We start from the raw sequence: 15,000 nt of genomic DNA, 5'->3' as shown, positions 1-15,000 counted from the left end.
CCCTGTGTCGTAAGAGGCGACCAGGGTTGCGTCAGGAAGGGCATCTGGCGTAAAACCTGTGCCAAATCAGGATGCGGATCATAACGGATGATCCGCTGTGGCAACCCCTAACGGGAGCAGCCGAAAGAAGAACAACACAATATATATATATATATATATATATACATATATACATATATATATACATATATATATATATATATACATATATACATATATATATATATATATATATATATATATATATATATATATATATATATATATATATATATGTGTATATATATATATATATATATATATATATATATATATATATATAACCAGGCGTAGTGGCGTGCGCCTGTAATCTGGCTACTCGGAGGCTTGGGTTGGAGGATCGCTTGAGGACGGGAGCTCTGTGCTGGGCCACGCTATGAGAGGGTGTATGGCAGCCTGGAATCATGGCGAAATCCAATCCTTATCCCTGTGTCATAAAAGGCGACCAGGGTTGCGTCAGGAAGGGCATCCGGCGTAAAACCTGTGCCAAATCAGTATGCGGATCATAACGGATAATCCGCTGTGGCGACCCCTAACGGGAGCAGCTGAAAGAAGAACAACAACATATATATATATTTTTTTCATATATATATATTTTCATATATATATATATATATATATATATATATATATATATATATATATATATATATATATATATATATATATATATATATATATATATATACATATATATATACATATATATATATATATATATATATATACATATATATATTTTTATATATATATATATATATATATATATATATATATATATATATATATATATATAAAAGTCTGGCCATCCACAAGGCACATGCCGCTTAACCTGCTGCAACCATAAAGCACGTGGCCGGCCCATTGGCCTCCTCCACTCACGTGGCTCCTTTGCTGAGAATATCTGGTGAGCAGGATCAGCGTCAGAAAAACGAGCAACATGTCCATTCAGTCGCAGCTGATGCTCACGGACCACACAGGTACCAAATCTCATTTGAATCTCTCACAGAAACTGCTCATTGGACACAAAGTTCAACCAGCGATAGCCAAGGATTCTCCGATGAGACCTGCTCCCAAAAGATATAAATCTCCATCAAGGATCCAGTCAGAGTCCAAGTCTCATCTGCAGAGCAAGACTGGAAGCACCAAGGACCTGAAGACTCGGACTTTCGTCCTCCCGCACAGATACCGGCGGAGTTAAACCCCATAATCCAGTGAATCCATGACTTGCCAGGCCTGACCCAGACCTCTGTTGACTTCTGACTCAGCCAGCAGAGACATGAATATCACTGCCAAGGTAAGTGAATCTCTCTGTGACCTCAACATCCTCACTACAAACAGGTACAGGCAGGATAGCATCATCCAAGATGTCATTGAAAGCCTGGATCTTAGTTTTGGCCCAGAAAACCCATAATCCCAGCAGCTCCGACTCCTCAAAAAGATGGCCCCCAAAAGGAAATGCAGAGTGTCTGCAACAATAACTGCATCGTTCTCGAAATCAAGGTCATAGATCGTGACTTTCCCAAACGATGCACCGCGGCTTGATCTCTCCGATATCCTCCCCATAATCCAGTCCATACAAGTGCTGCAAAGTGTGGAGGGCAGTACACACTTCAATGAACACCAGTAACAACTGGAAATAAGTCAGAGATGGTATCCCCACATCTCACAGCACTCTCAGTTCCAGAGTATAGTTCAGAGATCAGATTGATCAGTTTTGGTGACATCCCATGAAGACTAAGAATCCTCCAGAGGTCATCCAAATTCACTGAATCAAACGCTTTGCCAATATCAACATAGATTGCAAGCAGCCCCTGCCAAAACTCTCATCTGCATTTGGTGAGGACCCAAAGAGCAAGGAAACAATCAATCGTTGACCTCTTTTGTGTAAAGTCTGACGACTCTGGATGCTGGTGCTCAAGCCGATCGTGGCAAACCCTATCAAGAATTATTTGAGCAAAGACCTTGCCCGGCATTGAGATCAGCATCACCCCTCTGTCGCTGTTGCAGTCCTGGCAATCATCCTTCCCTTTCCAGAGAGGGACAACAAGGTCCCTCTTCCAGTCATTTGGTATGATGCCTGTGTTCCAGGCAGAGCACAGAATTGCATGTAATGACACGAGTGCAGCATTTCCACCAGCCTTGTGAAATTCAGCATGGATGCCACAGATCACAGGAGATTTATCCCATTTCAACCGGTTAAACACAGCCTGTGTTTCCACAAACGAAGGTGGATCACAGTTGATTGGGGCGTCAGCAATATGGATAGTAGTACTCCTGACATCCAAATCAACAGCTGGTGGATCAGCCTTGTACAGCCACTCAAAGTAACCGGCCCAGCGGGCCTTCACTTCGGACTCCTTTGTGAAGAGCCCACCACCCTCAGCTCTTACTGCAGTACACCGACGGATGGGCTTGGATGAACGCAATGTGCGAATTCCCCTGTAAGCAGGACGAGAATCACTTGGCCACAGGTGATGCTCTACCCCCTCACAGATTCCTCGCACATAGGTCTCCTTGTCCACCCTCAGTGCATGTGCTGGTTGATGCCTCAACACCCTCAACAACTCAGCTCTGCCATGAAGCCTGGCCCTATGACTCTTGTAAATGTTATCCAGTGTTCTTTGAGAGACAAAGTTCTTCTTCGACCTACGGTGAGTTCCAAGACATCCACCAGCAACATGGGCCTGGTGTTGGCTTAATGGTTAGAGTTGGTGGGCTTGGGATTCTCGGGTCTTGAGTTCAAATCCCGCTTTGGTGTTGAATTAATTCCAGGTGGGTGACTCAGCCTGTCATCCTTCTGAGGTCGGCCAAATGAGAACCAGCTTGCTGGTATCCTGCGTCGGAGTGGTGACCCATCCAGGGATTGTGCCCATAGCCTACAAGACTGCTTTACAGCACTAATGCTCTGCACAGAGTATGGTCCCAATGGATGGATGGACCGGCAACATCAAGGATGGTGGTCTTTAAGGCACCCCACAACTCTTTAAGATTCCCCAAAGCACCCAGAATCCCCAAATCCCCACTCAGCCTGTTCACAAATTCCTCAGCTACCCTCTCATCCTTGAGACACCCTGAGGCTCGGATGATACCATTCTCTCGCATTTAAGCTGTAACTTCAGAATTGCTACAACAAGCCAATGGTCAGTATTAAGGAGCTGACTGCTCCGGTAGATCCTACAGTTCTGGATCATCCTCCAGTGACCATCAGCGAGCACATTGTCAATCTCCTTTGCCACACCACCAGCATTGGAATACCAAGTCCATCAATGAGGCTGTGGGTGCTGAATCCATGAACCAGCCACCCCAAAACTATGACTTCTTGCAAAGTCAAGCACCAACTTGGTGCTATTCTGATTCACAGTTCCAGACCCATAGGGACCAACACATGTCTCATAACCATCCATATCAGTTCAAGTTGATGCATTGAAATCCCCAAGACTAGAAGTGTATCTTGCCTGGGGCACTGATCAACCACAGACTCAGCATTAGTTGGTAGATGTTAAAGACCCCATGTTGTCCTTCATGAAGAATCAGCGTGCTATCGCTGGCACCCTGAAAACATTACAAATTCTGACCCTAACTTACAGGGGGGCATGGCATCAGTGACACAGCCAACCTCCCAGCAAAGTATGCAGCCCACCCCCACATTATGCATGCAAAAGAAGAAGTTGGAGAAGCATGCGATGCACCTCAATCTCATATCATCCCCGATCCATACCCATGATCTTTATTACCCCCGTTGACGCGACCTCACCAAATTCTCTAACTAGTATGAGGTTACTATGTTCCACCCCCTCCTCCTCTCTCCTCTTTTCATATTTCGTTCATTCCTTTGCTTTTTTGTCCAACTGTAGCCCTACCGTCAGTTCATTACCTTTGCCACCGAAGGTGGATGGAGGTTATGTTTTCACCCCTGTTTGTCTGTCTTCTTTGTTTGTTTGTGAACACAATATGTCAAAAAGTTGTGGAAGGATTCAGACAAAACTTGGTGGTCAGGTTAGGCGTGTGCCAAGGATGAATTGTTTCGATTTTGGTGAAGATCCGAATGTGAATTCTGGAATTTCTTAGTGATTTTCACCATTGAGAGATTGCGCCAACAACAATATAGATATTTCAAACTAGAGGGGGAGCACTCGGGAGAGTGCAAAACCTCCGCCGCCAATACTGCTGCGAACCTTATATCTTATTGTGAACTCATGTGTGATTGTGAACTCCGTGAACTCTTATTGTGAACTCCGTCACTCATGTGAACCTTATATCTTATTCATTAAATATGATGTCAACAGTGCTGACAGTTATAGTTCTTTTCTCCATTTTTGGGGGGGGCGGGGGGTTGGAAATCACTTAAAACATGTAAAAATGCAAAAAAAAAAAATCGAAATTTTGTTGAAAAAAAAGTTGCAAATTTTTTTTTTTCTCTAACAATTTTTTTTGGGGGGGTTGGAAATCACTTAAAACATGTAGAAATGCAAAAAAAAAAAATTGAAATCACTTACCCCCCCTAACCATACCTAACCCCCCCACCAAGTTTTGTCGAAATCCGTCGAGGAGTTTTTCCGTAATACTGTTCACAAACAAACAAACAAACAAACAAACAGAAAGGGGTGAAAACAGTAACCTCCATCCATCTTCGAAGATGGCGGAGGTTAAAAATTGTGGATGGATGAGGACAAAACTTGGTGGATGAGTTGGGTATGTGACAAGAACAAGCCAATTTGATTCTGGTTCAGGTCCGGATTCAGATCTGACCTATTAGTGGGATACAAAATGTAAACTAATCAGCCTGGTGGAGGCATATGCTCTACCGAGTGCAATTGTAGTTCCTTCTGTCACCTTGCTCTTCCATGAACCTCGACTTTTTAAACTTTAGAGTAACAAAACACAAGCTGCTGTGCTGTTTACACATTTTTGGTAGATCTGGGAGGTAATAAAAGTTTTCTCAAATGACCAACCGACTATTAAATCTAGAAATGAGTAAATAATTGTGATTTGACAAACATGCCACATACCTATCCATTGTTTCAGTGGGGTGGTGGAATACCTTTAAAGAACCTTTTACTTTCCCATATATTAACCATCTCTGATAATCTATGACTATCAATATGTGACCGATGAATTTACTCAATCCCTGTCAATCAATGGAAGTTTTTAAAAAATTGGACGTAAAAGATGAGATTACACATTCACCACCTTTTCTTATGTTCACTGTAAGGAATCATATCCATCGGAATCAGAGGAAGAGTGCTTGCAAAGGTTGTCGATAATGGGCCGTCTGTTCAAATCGGGCCGCCAGGCTGTGTCGTACTCAGTGGGTCGGGTCCGCCAATGGTCCGCTGAGATGATACTTGCCAGGTGTCCGGATGAAGTGCAGCCTCCTCGGCAGGGAAAGCTCCTGGGAGCGTCTGAAGCACCACTGGACCACATTTCGAGAAAGGTCGATGAGAAGCGAATGTTTTTCTTGGCGAGTCTTCTCCAGACACTGCACTGCATATCGGCACATGACTCCCTGTTATGCTTTCTATCTCATGAATCCTTTTCAGACATCTCCATATTACATACAGAAAATGGTGGCATAATCACCTATCGTATAGCACCAACACATCACTCTTCGCTTGTTTCTTCCAAATTTCCCTTCCCTTTCTCTAACATGTCCTCCTTAATACATCCCCCTAAAATCTCTATTCTTCCCTCTACTCCTACTTTCACAATCCATCCACTCATGTAATATATATATGTAATATATAGATGGACCCTTAAGGAGCATGAGTCAGCCAACCAAGGACATCTGCTGAACAATTTCAAAGAGACCCAAAATCTTTAACTCCATGACATGTACAAACACCAACTGAGACCCTGGAGCTGTGCACCAAACTGATAACCTGTATGCTTGTGTCCCAAAAGCAAATGATGGATGTAAAGGAAGGACTGAGGATGTCACAAAAGATCTTGAGTTATGTTTTTTCAGTTGATGTTATCATTCCATCGTGAAATGAAATTAAAAATAAAATTCCTTCCATTGAAGGGAGAAAAGCATATCGAAAGAAGTGATCAGTTAAGAGAGGACCAAGTTCGAAGGTCACCTGGGATCATAGGGTACAGTTCTCTTCTTGTAAATAGCAGCCTGGCTGCTGGGTAGCTATCATTTCTTGGAAGTGTGGCTATGCTGCTGATGCTGTGCCCCTCTACCAGAACACTGGTACTCATTTCGCTGACCTCAGAAGACAGGCTGAGTCGACCCCACCTGGTGTTAATTCGGCAGCCAACGGGGCTCGAACTCAGGACCCGAAGATCCCAAGCATCGGGTGGAGTCGAGATGACAGGTAAGTTTGCTAATTTGTCGTTGAACAAGTCATTTTGAAGGAAATGCATAAGATGTGGGAGGAGGGAGATTTCAATATTTACACCACTACTCTACACATAAATTTACATCACTACTCTACAAGTGAATTTACACCACTACTCTACACCTGAATTTACACTACTCTACACATAAATTGACATCACTACTCTACAAGTGAACTTACACCACTACTCTACACCTAAATTTACACGACTCTACACTTAAATTGACACGACTCGACACCTACATTTACACGACTCCACACTTAAATTTCCATTCAGCTACACCTGAATTTAAACCACAACTACACTGACGCTACATTTAGTGAATTTAATCCACAACACTACAACTACACTGAATTTACACTACTCTAATACACCTGAATTTACACAACTCTACACTTAAATTGACATGACTATACCTAACTTTAAACCAAAAACGAAACTTACATTTACACTACTCAACACTTAAATTTACATAACTCGACACCTGAAGTTACACTACTCTACACTTAAATTGGCATGACTCTACACCTGAATTTACACTACTCCACAATTAAATCGACACACCTCCACACCTACATTTAAATGACTCTACACTTAAATTACACTCAGCTACACCTGAATTTAAACCACAACTAAACTTCTATTTACACTACTCCAATACACCTGAATTTATGCTACTCTGCACGTAAATTGATGTGACTACACCTGAATTTACACGACTCTACCCTTAAATTTGCACTCAGCTACACCTGAATTTAAACCACAACCACACCTTGATTTACACTACTCCAATACACCTGAATTTACATGACTCTACACTTAAATTGATACAACTCTACACATGAATTTACATGACAGCACTTAAATTTATACTCAGCTGCACCTGATTTTAAACCACAACTACACTTCAATTCACACTACTTACTCTAATACACCTGAATTTACACAACTCTACACTTAAATTTACACTCAGCAACACCTGAATTTAAACCAAAACTACACTTAAATTTACACTACTCGACACTTAAATTGGCACGACTCCACACCTGAATTTACACTACTCCACAATTAAATTGACACACCTCCACACCTACATTTAAACGACTCTACACTTAAATTACACTCAGCTACACCTGAATTTAAACCACAACTAAACTTCTATTTACACTACTCTAATACACCTGAATTTATGCTACTCTGCACGTAAATTGATGTGACTCTACACCTGAATTTACACGACTCTACACTTAAATTTGCACTCAGCTGCACCTGAATTTAAACCACAACTACACCTTGATTTACACTACTCCAAGACACTTGAATTTACATGACTCTACACTTAAATTGATACGACTCTACACATGAATTTACATGACTGCACTTAAATTTATACTCAGCTACACCTGATTTTAAACCACAACTACACTTCAATTGACACTACTTCCTCAAATGCACCTGAATTTATACTAATCTACACTTAAATTGATATGACAATACACCTGAATTTACACAACTCTACACTTAAATTTACACTCAGCTACACCTGAATTTAAACCACAACTATACTGACATTTACACTACTCTAATACACCTGAATTTACACTACTCTAATAATATACACCTGAATTTAAACCACAACTACACTGACATTTACACTACTCTAATACACCTAAATTTACACTACTCTACACTTAAATTTACACCACTACTTTACACCAAAATTTTCATCACAACGCTACATCTGGATTTACACCACGACTCAACACCTAAATTTATACGACTGTACTCTTCAATTGAAATCACCCCACTACTCCACACCGGGATTTCAGACCCGAGGGTGAAAGAGGAAATCATCAGGTCATGTAAAAGTAAATAAAATGTGATTTTCAGGGTAAGGAAAAGATACAAATGAAAGCAAATAATGAGGACAATCAGAAGCCATTATTAAAAACAAAATAACACATTATCAAAAAAGAAAAACAACAAGGAAGGTTAAAAGAGCTGAAAAAATTTAAAATTAAAAACCGGGAGGTTGGACATTTATATACAGGAAAGGAAGAAAAAAAATTGGGAATGATAGAGGTCGTAATCTGTTATACAATTATACCTTCCCAGGTGTACACTCCCCAGGTTCAATTAATTTTATTTGATTGAAAAAAAAATTACTATTTTCCCATCGGTTTGCATTAATTTGAAGCAACTTTTACTTCTAATTTTTTTCTCTCCGAAGAGCATTTCCCTGTTTCTGGGACAGACAGACAGACAGACAGAGCATATTAGTCCACATACATATAGACAATCATGGACCCGCGGAACATCCATGCAATGTAAAATGTGACTTCAAGTCCTCAATCTCCTCCTCGCAAGCAGAAGGCTTCAATCCCTTCCCCACTCCAAGCTTCAAAACCCCCTCCCACCCTACCCCCAATACAACTCCTCAACCCCCCCCCCCTCTCCCTGCCCCCACAACAACTCCCATCCACACAAGGAAAGGACACAAGGAAACTAGAACAGCACTCGGTAGAGTGAATATCTCTCCCAGGCTGAACAGTTGACGTTTTGTATCCCATTGATAGGCCGGATCTGAATCTAGAACTGAACCAAAATCAAACTGGCTTGTTCTTGTCACAACTCATCCACCAAGTTTTGTCATTCTCCGTCCACAACTTTTTGGAATACCATGCTTCTGCAAGTACATCGTTTTTGTCCCCATATCTCAATACTGAAGAATGCACTTTAAAAAGTCTCACATCAGAAATCAGAATCTTCATCAAAATCTCATCAATGAGTTCTTGTCACACATCCAACCTGTTCACAAAATTTCCATCCGAATCCATCCATAATAGTTTGAGATATCCTGTTCACATGCAGAGACGGATGAAAACGTAACCTCTCTCTCCCTTCGGTGGTGGAGGCAACAATCGACATATGTATGTCCATTAGTGGAGTTATTTCCATAGTATAGACATGAATTTCAACCAGGGATCCCTGCATCTTACACCGTGGATGAGATGGAAACATGAAATAGACCAACCACTCCATGGGTCGACGTGGTCTGCTGCGAGTGGAAAAGTGTTTAGTCCATGCTTGGTGGGGTGACCCGGCCCAGTGCTCGTTTCCTCCAATGTAGCCCCCTCGTAACCTCAATCACCTTGATTATTCCATCGATTACCATACAATTACCTGTGAGCCAATTGCCAACATATAATGGAGTAAGAATGAGTTGAGTTATACTATTAGCCGTTTATTTCACCTCATCAGGACCGTAGTTGTGGAATGTGGAACCCCCAATTCCTAACTGATGTCCACCTTCACCATGCATACAGCAATCCTCACATACAACACTTAGACAACACCTAACCCACCTGCAGCAGCCTTCCCCCTCTCTCCGCAAGCGTAGTTTTCAGGGAAGACCCCCGGGGCTTTATCAAAATTTCTTAATTCCTCGCCACGAACCTTCCCCAGATGGGCCTGAAATTGCTTCCTGCCATTATAGCAATGCGTCCAGAGGCCGGGGAGCAGGCGAGCACCATTCAGGGCCACCAGGCTCAGGGCTCGGGGTTAAGGGCCAAGGAACTTTTTTCCTCTCGGATAACGCGGAGCCGTCGCTCATCTTACATCGACAGTGGGCCTCGACACGTGCTCAGGGTCATGCGCCTCGAGTGTTCCCGCCTTTACCGTGGCACCTGCCACAGTCCTCCACCTTGGATGTGAGTTCGTATCGGTGTGTGGCAGTGTCCCCATGGGGCGCGACGTCCGCCTCACTGAACAAATGGTCTCCGTTGCTTTGTCTGCCTGTCGAAAAAGACCATCACATGACCATTGGCAATGCCATGAGTATCACAAAAATGGAGGCATTGTTACAAAGAATGCAATTATGACGTCATGTAAACACAAAAGGCAAAAGTGCAGAATGTTTACAAAACGTGATTCCAAAGTTAAGCCACACGATGTGTGTACAACGTTAACCTTTTTGGAGTATTTATCATGGAATCTCTTGGGAGTAGATTATAGTGAAGGAATTTTTTGCTAGTGGCCTGGGGGCACACAATGGCCTGCTCTTTTTGAAAGGTACCGTGAGATCTTGAACGTCCACCGGGGAATGCTCTCTCCATATTGTCGACAGCCGGCTCGACGTCCTCTTCAAAGGTCGGCGTGCTCGTTGATGCAACACCATGCCTACCAAACACCAGGAGGGCAGTTTAGAGTGAGGTTTGAAATCAAACTGACACTGGACATTTCAAAGGCTCGTTCATTAGCTCTGAACTATTCTGCCAAATCTGTCATGTGTACATCTTCTACAGCACTATTCATGAATTACTGTTTGTATCTGACAATATTAGTCTCTAATTAGTTAATACCTGCTTAATGAAGAGAAAAGTCATGCATTAAGTGGGACACATTTCCACGACAACATGAATCAAGTGGAAGACATTGTACCTTGTTGCGGAAATGGCATCTAGGGAGTAAAAATGGCATAGCTTAGCAATAGTTATTTCCATAGTACATGTCAAGCATAAGTGTGAGTTAATTTAATTATGATGAATGATTATGCGTCGATATTTGTATGAAAGCTGCCGTCTTCCCTCCCTGATGGTTGTGTCTAAAATTGCTTTTCCCTTAAATCCCCTTTAATGTTTTTTTCTCTTTGTAATTTATCTTGCATGTCCTTTTATTGGGCACATTCAGCCTCGCAATGCTGCAAAGGCACAAGTTTTTGTACCAAGGTGCAGGCTTTGGCGCAATGGGCGTCCCAGGGGAAGGGTTCTCGTTGATTTACATCCGAACCACCAATCGTATGTGCGGCAGACAAGGCAGGGGGCACGCCACTGGGCAAGGCATCGAAGGGGCAGATAAAAAGCCTGCACGCAGGTCCAGCCGAGGTTTTCGGTGTTGGGTTCTTCTCTTCTTTGTTCGTGGTTCCTTGCCCCCGTTACATTCTACGGTTCGTTCATTGCCGGTCAAGCTCAGACCGATTCAGCATTTGGCCAGATGGGGTCAGAGAAGGAGTCAGATGGGGCCAGAAGGAGCTACTGAGATCCCGACCTGCTGCCGCAAAGACATCCGTTCAATTCCCGCCATTTAAGCTGCACTGTAGCTCATGCATTGGGGCCGGCGTGGGTCGGTCACACATTCTGGATTGCGACTGGTACTCAATTGTCTTGTCGATTTCACCCTGGTCTTTCTCCTGTGGTGTGATTGGGGCCCAATAAGGTTTAGTTTAATAAGGACCTTCTGCATGTCCATTACCCGGGGCACGCATTACGTTGTGAATAACACCGTGATGTAAAATGCTTTCACGTCCCTTGTTGTCCCTTCCCCGTCCATTGAATACATATGTGAAGTCAATCCGTCTCCATTGAGTTATTTTGAGACAGCGCGATTAGTAAAACTTCCGTTATATCAGTCCTTTAGATTACAGATTTGGTGCGATGATTAGCATCCATTTCAAACTCTCCCCTATCTGGCGCACCAAAACCAAGCTGTTTTCAAATTTTCATCTGTATCTCCAAGCTGTGTCTCCAAAATTTCAAGAAAAAAAAAAAAAAGATTATCTTTAAATGATCGACATCAAGACAAAGTTGATCACATTGACGTCCTCTTTCAAGGCCCCAAGCCCGAGCCTCAATTTGGTGCAAGGTGAACGCATGAGGGCTCGGGTCAACCTGGGCCTACACGGGTCACGTGGAAAAGTGCTCCGGTATAAAAACCCGGAAGTAGTCGGCCAGGTGGGATTTTAAAAACTTAACAGCAATCAGGCAAACGCTACGAGGAATGGAAAAAAAAGTAGTTGCGGCCGGTCAGCAATTACTAGCGCAAGCGAGGCCATCAGGAACCGGTTGGGTTCACCCAATCGATCGATGGGATCACCGAGGGTCTGCGCTGGATAGGAGAGATGGACACATCCAAAAGTAAGTCATCTTCAAAAATCTCGAGAGAATTGTTAACAAGGCCATACGACTTGCACGGCACATGCGTGTGCGCGATTAATTAATTTCTACATCATCCTACGGAATGCTTCGGGAAGTCGTTTGAAGACTCTAAAACAACAGGTAAGCAATCTGTCCCTGCCGTGAAGAAACTGTTTACGAACTGTGTCCATTCACTCAAAGTGGAATCGAAAAGACAAAACGCTCAGAAGCGCTTCGTTTGTGATGATGGTTCCCAGGTGGAAAACGAACTGGTAAATTAGCTCTAACTGTTAGCAGGTGTTAACGATACTGGGGGGAGGGCCTAAGGATTGCCTGGCTAGGAGGGATGACTCCACTGGAGGCTTCGATCCTCGGACTAACTGAGTCATTGATCTCGCAGTGCTCAGCAAGGAGGGGTCATCACATTTCCTTTTCTTATTCCTCCTCTCTGCCCTTTATAAAGAGTGGGGCCGAACATGGTACCAAGCTTCCAAGAATGGTACTAAGAGTGACAAGGACCCTAAATTGAAGATCTATACTATGGTTGAAGTCCTTATTCCCTGGATGGTTCACGGTGTTTACTTTTTAGAATCGTTCCTTGCCTATGTCTGCTACAGCAGCCCCCGTGAGACTCCAGACAGATCGGAACCGTTGAATTGACTCGATTAGGAAGAGACCGGGTGTTGCCCCTTTCCAAGCATAATGCCTCGGTGTTTTCTTTCCTGTACGGCATGTGAACAAACACCGGCCCGAACTGAAAGGTTCTACCTAAAAGAAAAAGACGTTGGGACAAAACAAGTAATTGATAAAGGGACATCAGAGAGACGTAGACCCGGCCAGGTGGTTCAAAATCAACCAACGCTTCAGAAAGGGAGGTGGCTCGAGGATCAAGAGTCGTGTGGACTTTTCATAGAGGAACGCATGAAAAAATAAGAAAGGTGCAAACATCGAAGGTCTCCAGATCCAGACAAATTCAAGGTTCAGTCATATCCGGAAAGGTGCGACAAGAAGCATTCCAGAGACAGTGGCCATGTACACCTGTACTGCACGATAACTTCCGTCCTCATATGGTAAATGTGACACTACAAGTCAAGTAGAAATGTATTGGGAAATTCGAAATTATCTCCTATATATTCCACACTCATCACCTTGGGATATCAATCACATTGGATCGCTCAAAGAACCTCGGGGAGGGATTGAGTTGACAAATGATGACGATATTAAAGCACGTGTCCCAAAATGGCCTTCTACCCATCCCACAGGCCTCTGGACACATGTAATCAAATCAAAAAGATACCACCTCGATGATGTATACCAGTGTGTTTGTGTATCCAGGGGAACACCTTGAGAAACTTTCAAGATAATTGGAAACTCGCACAATGAGTCTGAGTCTATGGACCATCACGTCCACATCGCAGACAGGTCGGTGGTCTCTCTGTCTTCTACCACCTCCTTTCTGGTCTTGCACCCTCTGCTCTTTCCATGCTTTGTGTGCCACATGTTTTTGCAGGGCACACACGGTCCACCACCAACTCCCTTCTCATGAAACCACCTAAATCCAGGAACACTGCTCACCTCTACTCATTCGTTCCTCTTCTTTTCCCCACCAGTGAAACCAACTTCCACATTCTCTTCAATCTCATCCTTCCCTCAGGTCTTCCAGATAGCTGTTCAGTGTTCAACACCATCTCAGATTATCCCCCATCCAAAACCATGATCTTTTTTTACCCCCATTAACTCCCCCACGACCAAGTTCACCTCCTTCAAAATTTACAATTTTTCCTTCCTGAGAGTTTCCTTCTGTGTCCATCCTGTCCACCCCACGCGTCCTCCCCTTCCCCTCGTTTTTTTCCCCATGTCCCTTATTTGTCCAAATCTCTCTCTATTTTTGTCCCTCCTCCCTGCTGTTGGTCTCTCTGTCTTCCTCCTCTAACCTACAGACGCTGCATCAGTGGCACAGCCAATGATCGACGCGATTCTCATCCTTGTGGCGCGTACGAAAGAAGAAGAAAAAGGAGAATGCAGGCTGGATGTTTCATCACAAAGTGCACTGTCCCTCGGATGTACGTCAAGTCGGCTGTCCCATCTTGTAACATTATCAGGTGGACGGCGTCTTTCCATGATGACTTGGTGAGTTATCGTTGCAACTTGTGCAAATTACACACCTCTCAAGGCTGTACCTGCGATTGTAAACAATGTAATAATCATAAAATCTTCAGCATAGGAGACAAAAAGCATGAAATTACGTTCTTGCACAACAGGTGTCCAATGCCCCCCCCCCCCCCATGGTATCCTTTCAACTTCTCTTTCCCATTTTCCAAGTTCCCAGGCGGCTTGAGGCCGTGACTCGGAATGATGAGCGGAACGAGTTCATTAGCAGTGGCTCACAGGCCCAAGCCCTCATCACCCTCCTCATTAGCCCCCATAGCCTTTACAAATGTCCCCGCGATGATTCCTGGTCCCCAAACAGCGAACATCCCATCTCATCCGGTGCACATCCAAAACGTCTCCTCAATCACCACTTGGGATCATCTTACCCAGCCTGAGCACGCGGCCATTCCAGGATTATCTCCCATTCGTTACCGCATTTTGGCTAATCCCATGACCCCTCTCGCAAGCAATCTGTCCGTATACTTCTCCATATAGTACTGCAGGGGGGGGGGGGGGGACGCGGATAACTCAATAAGCCACAGTCAAGGTA

The 15,000-nt window shown here is 43.6% G+C and overlaps 1 protein-coding gene across 2 annotated transcripts in view; it reads right to left on the bottom strand.

Annotated features, from left to right (window-relative positions):
• Positions 1–15,000, bottom strand: part of LOC147033655 (tubulin alpha chain-like) — a 497,880-nt gene that overhangs the window by 287,832 nt on the left and 195,048 nt on the right. The gene's annotated exons all lie outside the window — the stretch shown is intronic.

Source organism: Eptatretus burgeri, chromosome 2 (assembly GCF_056783735.1).
Source record: "Eptatretus burgeri isolate ZD-2024b chromosome 2, Ebu_testis_v1, whole genome shotgun sequence".
NCBI lineage: Eukaryota > Metazoa > Chordata > Myxini > Myxiniformes > Myxinidae > Eptatretus > Eptatretus burgeri.
Note: the sequence above shows the minus strand (reverse complement) of the source record. Positions and strands in the feature narration are given on the sequence as shown.